The following is a 13,785-nucleotide window of genomic DNA, read 5'->3' as shown; positions in this document are numbered from 1 at the left end:
TCATTCATGCAGCTCTAGAAAACAATTAAAAGTTCTTTCTATTTATATTTGCTGTTCAAAGTATGCACAAACAAGTGCTGAAAATACAGCTTTAGGTGACTGCTTATTTTTATACCATCTGTGACATCAAAATAATTAGCTGGCAACCGTAATCATAAGACTGGAAGTTTGTTGAGGGATCAATCAGCACATTATTTATTTCCTACACCCTCATCCCTGGTTACGGCCATAATATCAATAGTTTAACACATTTGAAACCCTACGCTGCCGTCAATAACATGCTGAGTTACTTCAAGTCTCTGGGAATGCATCCTGCATTCAGACCACTCACTCCACATTCTCGCCCTTCACTTTCACACTCACCCTGCACTCACACTCACCCCAATGCACTCACACCATTCACCCACTTACCCTCCACTCACAGTGATCACTCTGCACTCACAGCGATCACAATGCGCTCACACTGATCACCATGCACTCACACTATTCACCCGCTCACCCTGCACTCACACTGATCACCATGTTCTCACACCATTCACCGTGTTCTCACACCATTCACCCTATTACCCTCCACTCACAGCGATCACTGCACTCACAGCGATCACAATGCGCTCACACTGATCACCATGCATTCACACCATTCACCCGTTCACCCTGCACTCACACTGATCACCATGTTCTCACACCATTCACCCACTTACCCTCCACTGACAGTGATCACTCTGCACTCACAATGCACTTGCACTTTTCACCCTGTACCTCACCCTGTAGTCACACGAGCACACTACTTAACCTGCACTGTTGACACTTCACTCACCTGTCCCCCTCACTGTTCAATCTGCAATCTTACTCCAATAAGCCCACCACTATTGGGTTCTCAGCACATGCAGTATTAAAGACAAAGTACAGTTGAAGACTGGATGTGGAGCACAACCTGAGAATGGCAGTAGCAAAAATCTATCCACAGATTGGCCGTCTTTGAAAAACAGGCACACCTGTCACATTTATGTTGGTGGTGTTATTATCAATCCATGTCATATGTAAAACAAAGCATCCTAGTAAAAACAATTTGCACACATTTTATCTTGGAAAGTGGTGTTTTGAGCTGTGTAATAAGCCTCTGTCATTTCATCACACCCACCCACTCACAAACCTACAGTTTACTAATCATTCTTATTGTATTGAATGTTATGCCCGGAATGTGAGTGTGGCGGTCGAGTCCAGAAATTTCTGTCAGGTGGTGGGGGGGGGGGGGGGGGAAGGGGGGGGATCACCAACATCTAAAAAAATTCAGCTGGGGGGGCTCAACCTACAAAAGTTTTAAGACCTCTGCTCTAGATAAAGTATATGATCATAGAAATAACCTTACATGTAGTTTGCGAGCTGAAGAAGAAGAATGCATTAATATGGTAGAAGTTAGAAGAAGGGATTTTCAAAGAAAGGATGCGGAACAGAAATCACATGTACCACCATGGGCTTTTAGAGAGGGAAATGATAAGAAAGGTGAGACTTACGCTGCAATGTCTCTGGATTGGTATCATAAAGGTAAACTTTGCTTGCTTAGACTAAAAACTGACTATAATAATTATTTAATTGGTACTAGTGAATGTGAACATCCTTTCATAATAACTGGTGGATGGGGATTAAAAGGAGCAACTGATCCTGTTTTTCCAGGAGCGTATTATGTGTGTGGTAAAAGCGCCTACCATAGGTTGCCTGCACATTGGTATGGTAGTTGTTATTTTGGGATTGTATTTCCCAAAGTTTATCAAATTGATAGAAATAATAAGATCAATGAAATAAAGCATGGACTGATACGCAAAAAGAGAGCAAGTTTTTCAAAAGTAATAGTTGATACTTTTGGTGCACTGATACTTTCAGTTGGGTTCGTTCTCAATTCGCATAAAATTCGAAAATTGTCTACAGTGGTTGATCGTTTATCCACAGATACCGCTTGTGGGTACTTAATGATTGATACTGAAATGGTTGCAATTAGTTCAATGGTTTTGCAAAATCAACTTGCCCATGACATCTTATTGGCAAAAGTCTGTGGCATGTTGAAAATCCAACACTGCTGTACTTTTATCCCTGACAAGAGTAAAAGTCTTTAGGGGTATATTAAGAATATTATGAAATTACATGAAGATTTGACCCATCTAGAGGTTAATGGTGTTTGGGAGAAACTTGGTAAGAGATTTTCCTCAATAGGTAAATGGATTGCTACATTTAGTAGTAGCTTATTAGGGAAAATACTAATACCAGTTATTTCAATAGCTATAGTGACATTAACCCCTTGAGTGTTCATGACTAGCTGAACTCGTCATGGCACACAGTTGCCCTGTGCTCATGATAAGCTCAGCTCGTCATGACACCCACCCACGGGGAAGTGATGGCGCCCCACCCATGGGTGGCCGATCTCCAAATTTGTTACGGGGAAGGCAGGGAAGACTTTCCCCTGCCTCCCCCAGCCCCCCCATCTGCATCATTGGAGGTTCCCTTTGTTTACAGACATGCAGGGAAGCCATTTGCTTCCTGTGTGTTGGTAAAGAAACAGTTAGGTTTTGGGGTTGGGGAGGGGGATTTAAACGAAAGAGGCATTGGGGGTAAGGATTGAGTTTTCCTTTCCATCAATGCCTCTTTTGTACATTCCTGTTGCACGATCATGCAGCAGGAATGCCCACTAGCTCCAGGGATTTTTTTTTAATGTGGCCATTGTTTTCTTGGTTGGGGGAGCGGCCCCTTGGGCAAGGGTCGCTCCACTTTGTGGGGGCAATACTTTAGGCTTTGTCTGCCCCCGAGGAGGCAGAGTTTCATTATTTCTATGAAAATCGGCCAATTTTTCGAATGCAATGGGGAGTGGGCCCTTGGGCAAGGGTCATTCCCCTTGGGGGGGCCATTTTAGTAAGCCCTCGATGTTTTTGTTTTGTTTTGGGGAGCGACCCTTTAGGCAAGGGTCACTCCCCTCTTGGGGGCAATTAGAAAGGCTTTGTCTGCCCACCTGGGGGCAGAATTTGATTAAGTATTAGGATGTGCTCGGGAGTGGCCCCTTGGGCAAGGGTCACTCCCCTTTGGGGGCCATTTTGGTATGCCCATGATGTCAGGTTTTGGTTGGTTGAATCCATCATCATGCTGTAGCTCACTCCAGCACCCAGTTTAGACATGGCCATATGCAAATTAGTCTGACCATGTGCCTCATAGGAACAGTCCAGCCCGAACTGCCAAGCCATATATTCCCTGGCCCGGAAACAACCATCCTGAGACCGGTTTCTGGCTAATCAGCCGTCATCAGCCAGGTTAGCTTGAGTCCAGTGGCAAAGTGAGCAAGGGACCCACTTCTGGGCATACCCTGCCAACTTAGGGCATTCAAAGCGCACAGGGTCAGCCTTATTTGCATATAGCCATGTCTGAACTGGGGTGGTGGAGTGAGCTAAACAATGATGATGGATTAAACCAAGATCAGTTGACGGGGTGAGTGTTAGATTTGCTCCCGCGCTCCGTCCATCATCCCCTTTGGTATCACCTTGAGGGGCAGTTGGGCTGGTTTTTATTTCTAGGGCCACTTGGGCACCAAGGTTTATTTTTATGTTGGGGAGCCTTTACGGGAGGATGATTGTGGCCATTTCTTCCCTTTGGGTGGCAGAGCAGCAGTATGTGTTTAGGCCAATCTGTCCCCAAGGGGGGCAGAATCCACTAGACGCCAGAGTTTTTAAAATATTTCTTTTGGGGGTGGCCTCAAGGGCAAGGGTTGCTCCCCTTTTACGGGGGTGAATATTAAATTTATACTGTTAGACCCACCTACCCCTTAGCTTGGCAGGTGGATGGGTGCATTATTTGCATATTTGATTGTAATGGTATTTTCTCCTTTAAAATGTAGTGTAAAGCTTTTAATTGCTGTTGAAGGTTTCAACAGTGGTTGTTCTGCAGTTTTGTGTAGTTGCATTTTCTAGGTAAGAAAAACATTTTTGTTGTATGTACTCCAAATGAGTAATATTGTAATGTACAGATACATTTTTTTTGTGAGTGGTGGCATTTAGTTAGTGTTTTGAGCATGAAAATCTTTGTGATGTGTTTTGCATTGTCTTATGTGTAATTTTCTTTTCTCTTTCTTTTTTAGTGGGATATTGTTGAGCCATACTGTGTCTGTGCAGAATACGTGGTGGTGAGTTTAGCTGCTTCTGGCAAGTGAGTGGTATCGTTTTGGAGTGTATAGGTATTTTTGATAAAGGTGCATTTTGTTTATTACTTATTTTACAAAGTGTTTGTTGTTGTTGACTTGTTTGACAAGTTACCTTTATTAGTAATTGTTAGACCTGGCACCATTGGCATGGGTCTCCCTTCCATTTTTTCTGTTGCCTCATGTATTTTTGCTGGTGTTATATGCTTTGGGCACTGTGCCACTGCTATTCAATGCCACAGTGCAAGTGCTCCCTATTGTAAACTGATGTATAGATTAGTGATTCCATGTTTGGCTATGTTGGTTTACTTGTCAGACCCTAGTCTAGTGCACTGAGTGTGCCAGAGCGTGAAATCCAAATGCTGCTGGTGGCCCTGCAGCACTGGTTGTGCCACCCACAGAAGCAGCCTTGTAAAATGTGTCTAAGGTCTGCCATTGCAGAGCCTGCGTGCAGTCTGGTACTGTCATGCTGACTGGGCAAGTGCACCCACTTCCCAGTCCCTAAACCTTCCCTTTTCTTCATATCAGTCACCCCTATGGTAGGCCCAACGGCAGGGTGCATTGTAAGTATAAGGTAGGACAAGCCCTGGTGTGTGTGGCATGTCCTTATAGTGAATTACAGCCATTTTCGTTTTTCACTATTGCAAGGCTACCTGTTCTCCATAGGCCAGAATGGGCTGTAGAATTGTTACATTTTATAATCCTAACAGGCTCAGAGAACATGGTAGAAATTCGAGTTTAGTATGCCTGAACTCAGAATAATAAAATACATCTTCTAGTAAAATTTATTTTAGTATTCTGTGTTTGCAAATAACACTTTTAGAAAGTGGGTTTTTGCTTGTCTAACCATTCAGACCTGCCTCTGCTGAGTTTGTGTATTCCTATGTCTGGTTTCTGTGAGTGACAGGGCTGGGGAATTCCAGGAGACAGGCTGAGTCACCCAGTGGTGAATAGAGAGTTTTCCATGTAGATGGGAGGGAGGAGTGCACCTGAACCTTGAATAGAGCTGTGCCTGCCTTCCACAATGCGGGTTCAACCACCCCCTGGGGAGCGGCTGATGTCTCCTCGCCCTGCACACTGAAAGAAGAGAAAGGTCCTGTCAAAAAAGTGCTCCTGGACTGTACTTGCCTTCCACAATGCTGGCTCCACCTCCTGTGGGGCGTCTGATGCTTCTGCCCTGCACTGCGAAAGGAAAGGAGAAGTCTGGTAAACAAAGTGCTCAGGAACTGGTTTGGACTATGCACAGGCCCCTCTACCCCCAGAGAACAAAGGATTTTGGGGTATAAATATTGGGACCCTGCTCCCAAAAAATTAGATCACTTTTGGACTACAAGAAGAAACCTTTACTGAGGAGAGGAACCTGAAGAAACTGAGGAGAGACTATTCCCAAGCTGAAGTGCTGCTTGGGGGATTGGCCTGCAGTGGTTGCCTTACTGCCAAAGGAAGGAGAAAGGAACTTTGTGTACTTTGCTTTCAACTTGTGAAGGATCACCAAGGGCATGGAAAAGAGCTTGCCTCCTGATGAAGTCTCAGGGACAACAGACTTCACCCCCAGCTCCCCAGAGTTCTTTTGGAAGTGCCTGCTGCTGTTTTGGGCATTCTGAGGAACTGCGTGTCGCAAGGAGCTGGAAGCGCGACTCAACGAGAAGAAGCGTGTCGCTGTCGCTGTGCCTGCCGTCGCAACTCCGGAGAAAGGAGGGTGTCACCGCTGGAACTGTCGCACTGCACCGCATCGGAGAGAAGCGTGCCGCAACAAAGAGGAAGCGTGTCACCGTCGCTGCCAACACAATTCCGAAGAAGGAGGGTGTCGTTGCTGTGGTTGTTGCACTGCACCGCATTAGGAGACGAATCTCGCAACGAGGTCGGAGTGTGTCGCCGTCGCTGTGCCTGCCGTCGCAACTCCGAAGAAGGAGAGTGTCGCCGCTGGAACTGTCGCACTGCATCGCAGCTCCGACCGGCCGCCATCGGAGCTGCTGCCGTCGCATCTTGAATGTCGCCGCTGTAGTTGTCTCATCGAGCGGTAGCTTCATGTATCGTGGAGAAGAGCGTCGCCGCTGGAGCTGTTGACGTCGCATCATAAGGGTGTCGCCGCTGCAGTCCACGCATCGAACCAAGAGTTTCTCGCATCCCCGAGAAGCGTGCCGCATCTGGAAGATCTTCACGTCTTTATTTCTTTGCACCTGAACTTTGCCGCATTTCCCATCGCTGCGACATTGCTTGTCGTGGAAGCGCAACGCAACCTAAGGTACATTGACGCAGAGTGTTGCATCTAAGAACTGAACTGAACTAAGCTTAATTTACCATCTTAAAGAAATCATAGTATGTATTTTTGTCGTTTATGGTCTTGTGGTAACTCTATATAAAGTCTACTTACTTCTGCTTAACTTACAACGCCTCTGAAATAAGCCTTGACTGCTCGCACCATGCAACATAGAGGGTGAGCAGGGCTTATTTTAGCTGTGTAATCCCCTTTCCCTGACTAGCGGAGAGGGTCCCTATTTGTCACAAGTACCAACCTGTGTCAACTAGAGACCCCCAAATCTAACAGTAATCATTATGGCTGGCCGTAGAATGACTGCTCAGCAGGTGGTTGGTATGCTTCTTGAATCTTCCTCTGAGCCGGATTATGAGACTGACAGTGCATCTGAGGGAGAGGAGGGAGGGGAAGATTCTGGACGTGAGTTTTCTCTCCACATGGAATTATCGGATGATGAAGGTTCTCTCAGTACAGATGAGGTGCATGTTTTATAGGAGGATACTGCTCTGCTGATGGTGCAAGAGGCATTTGGATTGCAGCCTGAGGCTGCTAGGCTTCCTACTGGAAGTGCTGGACTCTCGGGTTGATCCAAACATGGTGCAGCCGGTGTTGCCTGCCTTTAGCGGTGATGCAGGGTGTAGAGTGGATTGTGAAAATGTTTTGCCTATATAGTATTTTCAGTTATTTATGGATGATGTATTTTTCGGTGAAATTGTTGAGCAGACCAATGTATGCTGAACAGTTTTTGAGGGACAACAGTGACAAACTAAGGCCCCACTCTAGAGGTACCCAGTGGACTCCCACAAATCTGGAAGAGATTAAGAAGTTTTTGGGTTTGACTTGATGGATTTGGTAAGGAAGCTGAACCTTGCTTCATATTGGTCTTCCAGCCCCTTGATGGCAGCAATTCAGAAAAGGGGGTGGTGATGAACAGAGTGTCTGAATTAAGCAGACCACTCTTACCCAGTCCAAAGATCAGGGCTTGATCCATCACCGTTATTTATCTCACTGCACCATCCCAGCTCAGAACCTGGCTATATGCAAATCAGTCTGTCCCTGGCCCAGTGCATCATGGGAACAGGGCAGACTAAACTACCAAGCCAATTCTTCACCAGAAAGGAGACAAGCTACCGGGGACCGGTTTCTGGCATTTCAGCCGTCTTCGGCCCGGCTTGCTTGAATCCTGATGGTGCAGTGAGAAAGGGACTCATGTCTGAGTATACCCTGCCACACCTATAGTGGCCAAAAACGATTCAGAAAAGGGGGTGGTGATGAACAGAGTGTCTGAATTAAGCAGACCACTCTTACCCAGTCCGAAGATCAGGGCTTGATCCATCACCGTTATTTATCTCACTGCACCATCCCAGCTCAGAACCTGGCTATATGCAAATCAGTCTGTCCCTGGCCCAGTGCATCATGGGAACAGGGCAGACTAAACTACCAAGCCAATTCTTCACCAGAAAGGAGACAAGCTACCGGGGACCGGTTTCTGGCATTTCAGCCATCTTCGGCCCGGCTTGCTTGAATCCTGATGGTGCAGTGAGAAAGGGACTCATGTCTGTGTATACCCTGCCACACCTATAGTGGCCAAAAACGATTCAGAAAAGGGGGTGGTGATGAAAAGAGTGTCTGAATTAAGCAGACCACTCTTACCCAGTCCAAAGATCAGGGCTTGATCCATCACCGTTATTTATCTCACTGCACCATCCCAGCTCAGAACCTGGCTATATGCAAATCAGTCTGTCCCTGGCCCAGTGCATCATGGGAACAGGGCAGACTAAACTACCAAGCCAATTCTTCACCAGAAAGGAGACAAGCTACCGGGGACCGGTTTCTGGCATTTCAGCCGTCTTCGGCCCGGCTTGCTTGAATCCTGATGGTGCAGTGAGAAAGGGACTCATGTCTGAGTATACCCTGCCACACCTATAGTGGCCAAAAACGATTCATAAAAGGGGGTGGTGATGAACAGAGTGTCTGAATTAAGCAGACCACTCTTACCCAGTCCGAAGATCAGGGGTTGATCCATCACCGTTATTTATCTCACTGCACCATCCCAGCTCAGAACCTGGCTATATGCAAATCAGTCTGTCCCTGGCCCAGTGCATCATGGGAACAGGGCAGACTAAACTACCAAGCCAATTCTTCACCAGAAAGGAGACAAGCTACCGGGGACCGGTTTCTGGCATTTCAGCCATCTTCGGCCCGGCTTGCTTGAATCCTGATGGTGCAGTGAGAAAGGGACTCATGTCTGAGTATACCCTGCCACACCTATAGTGGCCAAAAACGATTCAGAAAAGGGGGTGGTGATGAAAAGAGTGTCTGAATTAAGCAGACCACTCTTACCCAGTCCAAAGATCAGGGCTTGATCCATCACCGTTATTTATCTCACTGCACCATCCCAGCTCAGAACCTGGCTATATGCAAATCAGTCTGTCCCTGGCCCAGTGCATCATGGGAACAGGGCAGACCAAACTACAGAGCCAATTCTTCACCAGAAAGGAGAGAAGCTACCGGGGACCGGTTTCTGGCATTTCAGCCGTCTTCGGCCCGGCTTGCTTGAATCCTGATGGTGCAGTGAGAAAGGGACTCATGTCTGAGTATACCCTGCCACACCTATAGTGGCCAAAAACGATTCAGAAAAGGGGGTGGTGATGAACAGAGTGTCTGAATTAAGCAGACCACTCTTACCCAGTCCAAAGATCAGGGCTTGATCCATCACCGTTATTTATCTCACTGCACCATCCCAGCTCAGAACCTGGCTATATGCAAATCAGTCTGTCCCTGGCCCAGTGAATCATGGGAACAGGGCAGACTAAACTACCAAGCCAATTCTTCACCAGAAAGGAGACAAGCTACCGGGGACCGGTTTCTGGCATTTCAGCCGTCTTCGGCCCGGCTTGCTTGAATCCTGATGGTGCAGTGAGAAAGGGACTCATGTCTGAGTATACCCTGCCACACCTATAGTGGCCAAAAACGATTCAGAAAAGGGGGTGGTGATGAACAGAGTGTCTGAATTAAGCAGACCACTCTTACCCAGTCCAAAGATCAGGGCTTGATCCATCACCATTATTTATCTCACTGCACCATCCCAGCTCAGAACCTGGCTATATGCAAATCAGTCTGTCCCTGGCCCAGTGCATCATGGGAACAGGGCAGACTAAACTACCAAGCCAATTCTTCACCAGCCATAATTCCTGCAGTTATGACTCATGATCGGTATTTACTTTTGCTGTGCATGCTGCATTTTGTTGATAATTCTTTGGCGTTGCCACGTAGTCACCCTGACTGCGAACGTCTTTTTAGAATCGGCCTAGTGTTGATCACTTTGTAGATCAACTTTCAGAGATCTACATTCCAGGGAAAGAAATATCTATTGATGAGTCTTTGGTTTTGTTTGAGGGTAGTTTCGTTTTTAGGTGGTACATTCCTAACAAGAGGGCACACTATGGAAATAAGCTATATATGTTGTCTGAGAGTAGGACAGGATATGTTTTTAATTTCCGTGTGTACACTGATAGAGATTCCACTATTGACCCCCCTGGTTGTCTGTCCACTTTTGGAGTTTCAGAGAAAATTGTGTGGGATCTTGCCAGAAGACTGTTTAACAGAGGCCACCATTTGTGCCTTGATAACTTCTACACTGCTGTGCAATTATTTAAGGAATTGTTTAAAGTGGACACTTTGGCATCTCGCACAATCCGCTCTAACCGCAAAGGTTAACCAAAAGAGCGTGTTTGCAAAAAAATTCAGAGGGGTCAGTGCAGTTCCTTGCATAGTGATGAACTACTAGCTATGAAATTTGTGGACAGGAGAGATGTGTAAATGCTGACTACCATCCATGATGAGAGTGCTTCACCTGTGCCTGTTTGCGGTCAAGTTGCTGAAGTGTACAAACCTGTGTGCATTCTAGACTACAATCAGCACATGATGGTGTTGACAGACATAAGGAGCCACACTGATATGGGGGTTGTAACTGAGTGTAATCTATTGCCAACTGTTGTATCTCGATCTCTGGAAAAAAATGTAATATGTAACGATAATATTCCTGAAGAACAGGTAGAACCAACTCGTACTTTAAGACACTCACCTTCTGAGGGAATATCTTCGGGAATCCAACAAGTGACATATACTGGTGATGAGATGCCAAGGGTTAATACTGTTATGTCTTCTGTACTGGGGACTTCGGTTAAGCTAGTCAGTTGGAATGTAGCTGGGGTTGCCAGCAATTTGAGGGATCCTGACTGGGCTGCATTTATGGAATCCTTCGATTTTTGCCTACTTCAGGAAACCTGGGCAGTTGACACTCCCCATAGGGTGGGCTACAAGACTTTTGGTATTGGAGCAATCCCATCTAGAAGTGGTAGGCCGTCTGGGGGTCTCCTGATCTGGACAAAGATCAATCTAAGGGTTAATATTGAGGTGATAGACACAAATTCTGTAGATATCCTAGCATTAAAAATAACAACCTCCAATGGGAACAAATTATTCCTAATAAATATCTATAATAGGCCAACCCCGTCAACAAAGGAATCTCCGACTGTTCTTAAGTTGGATTGCTTTCTGAGGGGGTTGGATCCTGGGGAGGATTTTGTCATCTTGGCTGGGGATCTGAATTGTAACTATGAACCTGTGTTGGGCATAAGTGAGATTTTTGAGGAGGAAGATCAGGCAAATAAAATCCCCCTCCTCGGGAGCAACAAATCGGTGAAATGTTCCACTCTGGCTCTCCAACTGATCAAATTATGCACAGAGCATCACTTTAGGGCCTGTAACGGTCGGTTACCGTCTGACATCTTAAAAAAACCAACCTTTAGAAGGAATACATATAGGAGCAACTTGGATTTTGCGATAGTTTCTATCCCTCTTTGGTTGTATCTCATAGATCTTGAAATAATGGAGAGGGCAGAAAGTGATCACTTTCCATTAAATTTGTCACTAAACGCTGCATTACTTAGCGATCCTTCTTCACCACTCTCCTTTGAGGAGGGTGTTGGGGATGGTAATGATATTCATATTAGTAACAACAGGAGATCACTAAAATGGCCATTTATTTTGGATCATGGTGATATCTTGAGCGAAATATACTCACTTTTTGCAGGGACTTTTGCTACATATCTAAGTCTAACTCCCGAGGAGGAAGCAAAAACTCCTTTTTTGACCGTACATCAGGAGTTTTTCCAAAAAATAAAACTATTGGTAACTAAAATGCCTAAAAAACCCCAGCAGAAGACTCAGAACCTGTCTCACAGCAAGCCTTGGTATGACAGATCCTGTAGAGAGTCTAAGAGGGAACTGTTAATTGCTATTAAATCCAAGTCGCAACTGGATGTTAAAAAAGCTAGAAGTAATTATAAAACTGCCCAAAGGACATCGAAAATTGCGTGGGAGGAAGAAAAGTGGGCCGAATTGCTATCAGCTGCAAAATCACACGACACTGTAGCTTTCTGGAAGTTGATAGCAAATGGGAATAAGGTAGGAAGGGTGGTTAAAGACACTTTTCTAGACGAGCAAACCTGGGTAACCCATTTTACCAATTTGTATAGGAAATACGACGACCCTTATACAGCATACACTGCAGCAAGTCCTGAAATTCCAGTAGATCCGCTGGTTTTTACCTTGGGGGAAACAGAGCTGGCCATAAGCCAAGTAAAAACTGGGAAAGCCCCAGGTTTGGATAAAATCCCCGGGGATCTTTACAAGCATGACTTGAAAACATGGGCACCATATATCAATTATCTATGCAACAAACTATCTCAAAGCTTAGAATTTCCTGAAAGTTGGAAAGGAGCTGAAATTGTTTTAATATTTAAAAAAGGAGACAGGAAGGATCCCTGTAATTATCGCCCAATAAGCTTAATGGACATCCTTCAGAAAATTTACTCACGCCATATTTTAGTACGAGTGAGTAACTGGTTGGATGAAAATTCATTTTTGACTAAATTTCAAGCCGGGTTCAGAACTAAAGTCAGCACTATAGATCAGTGTTTTAGATTCTGCTGCCTCTATTGGAAGTACGTAATGATAAAGAAGGCCCACTTATATGTTGCCTTTGTTGATTTAAGGGCAGCATTCGATTTGGTCCCACGTGATCTTCTGTGGAAGACGCTGAGTGCAGCGGGTATGCCAAACAATATAGTAACTCAAATTATAAAATTACATGATGGGAACTTTGCGAGAATTAGATGGGGACAAAATGGCGAATTATCACGGAAAATTCCAATTGAACGTGGAGTTCGCCAAGGATGCGTTTTGGCCCCCACGCTCTTTTCTATTTTCGTGAACGATATTCCCTCTTACTTAGAAAGATGTAAAAATGACGCACCTAAATTGAATGGCGAAAGGGTAGCATCTCTATTGTTTGCTGATGATACTATTCTGATATCCCAAACAAAAAATGGCTTGCAGACTCTATTGAATACTTTTAACAACTATTGTTGTCAAAAGGGGCTAGAGATTAACGTAAAGAAAACGAAATACATGGCCCTTAATCCAACCAAACCAGACAAGGGTTGCCTAACTTTAAAAGGGATAAAGTTGGAATCAGTGCCTCACTTTTCTTACTTAGGGGTGACGCTAGATTGCAACTTTACCTGGAAAGCACAATTGGAAAAAAGCAAATTGTTATTTGCTCAGAACGTCAAACCTATACTCAGAGAGCAAAGCTTAAGCACCAGTAAAGCGGTGCGTCCAGTTATGGAACTTTTTAAATTTAAGGTCCAATCATCAGTGCTATATGGTGCTAAATTGTGGGGGCCAGGGTCCAAGGAGACCTTTAGTATCCACGATAACAACTTTATGCGAAGCTTGGTAAGGGCTCCGAGAGGAACCCCATTAGTACCTCTGCAATTGGACCTCGATCTTAAAAGAACAGATCATCACGTTCTTATTAGACCGCTTATGCTCTGGGTAAGATTGTGGCACGTTTCTGAGCTTCAAGCATACAGAGAAGGGCTGGTAGAGATCATGGCGTTGGATAGTAATAAAAAAATCCCTTGGCTTACACATGTTAGGACTTGGCTTAACCTCATAGGCCTGAAACATTTTTGGGTGCATCCCGAGCTGTTACCATCTAATCCCAAATTAGTCCTGAAAAAAGCTTTTTGGTCCTATGTAGCAAATATGACTGTAAACATTAGTACTAGTGGTTCATTAATCTCAAAATTTTTAAGTTTTAAGGACGAACCCTTATATGAGTCCTTTATGGACGAAATAGAGCCTCCACTTGCCAAAACACTATTTCTAAAGTTTAGATACGGAAATCTTTTACTAAAATCAACTTTGGCACGTTGGGCAAGGAACCGTGATCCATCAGCTGAGGTATTGGACGAAGCTTGCTCACTCTGTGAAAACAACC

Source organism: Lissotriton vulgaris, chromosome 8 (assembly GCF_964263255.1).
Source record: "Lissotriton vulgaris chromosome 8, aLisVul1.2, whole genome shotgun sequence".
Classification (NCBI taxonomy): Eukaryota; Metazoa; Chordata; class Amphibia; order Caudata; family Salamandridae; genus Lissotriton; species Lissotriton vulgaris.
This window is presented reverse-complemented; position numbering follows the sequence as displayed.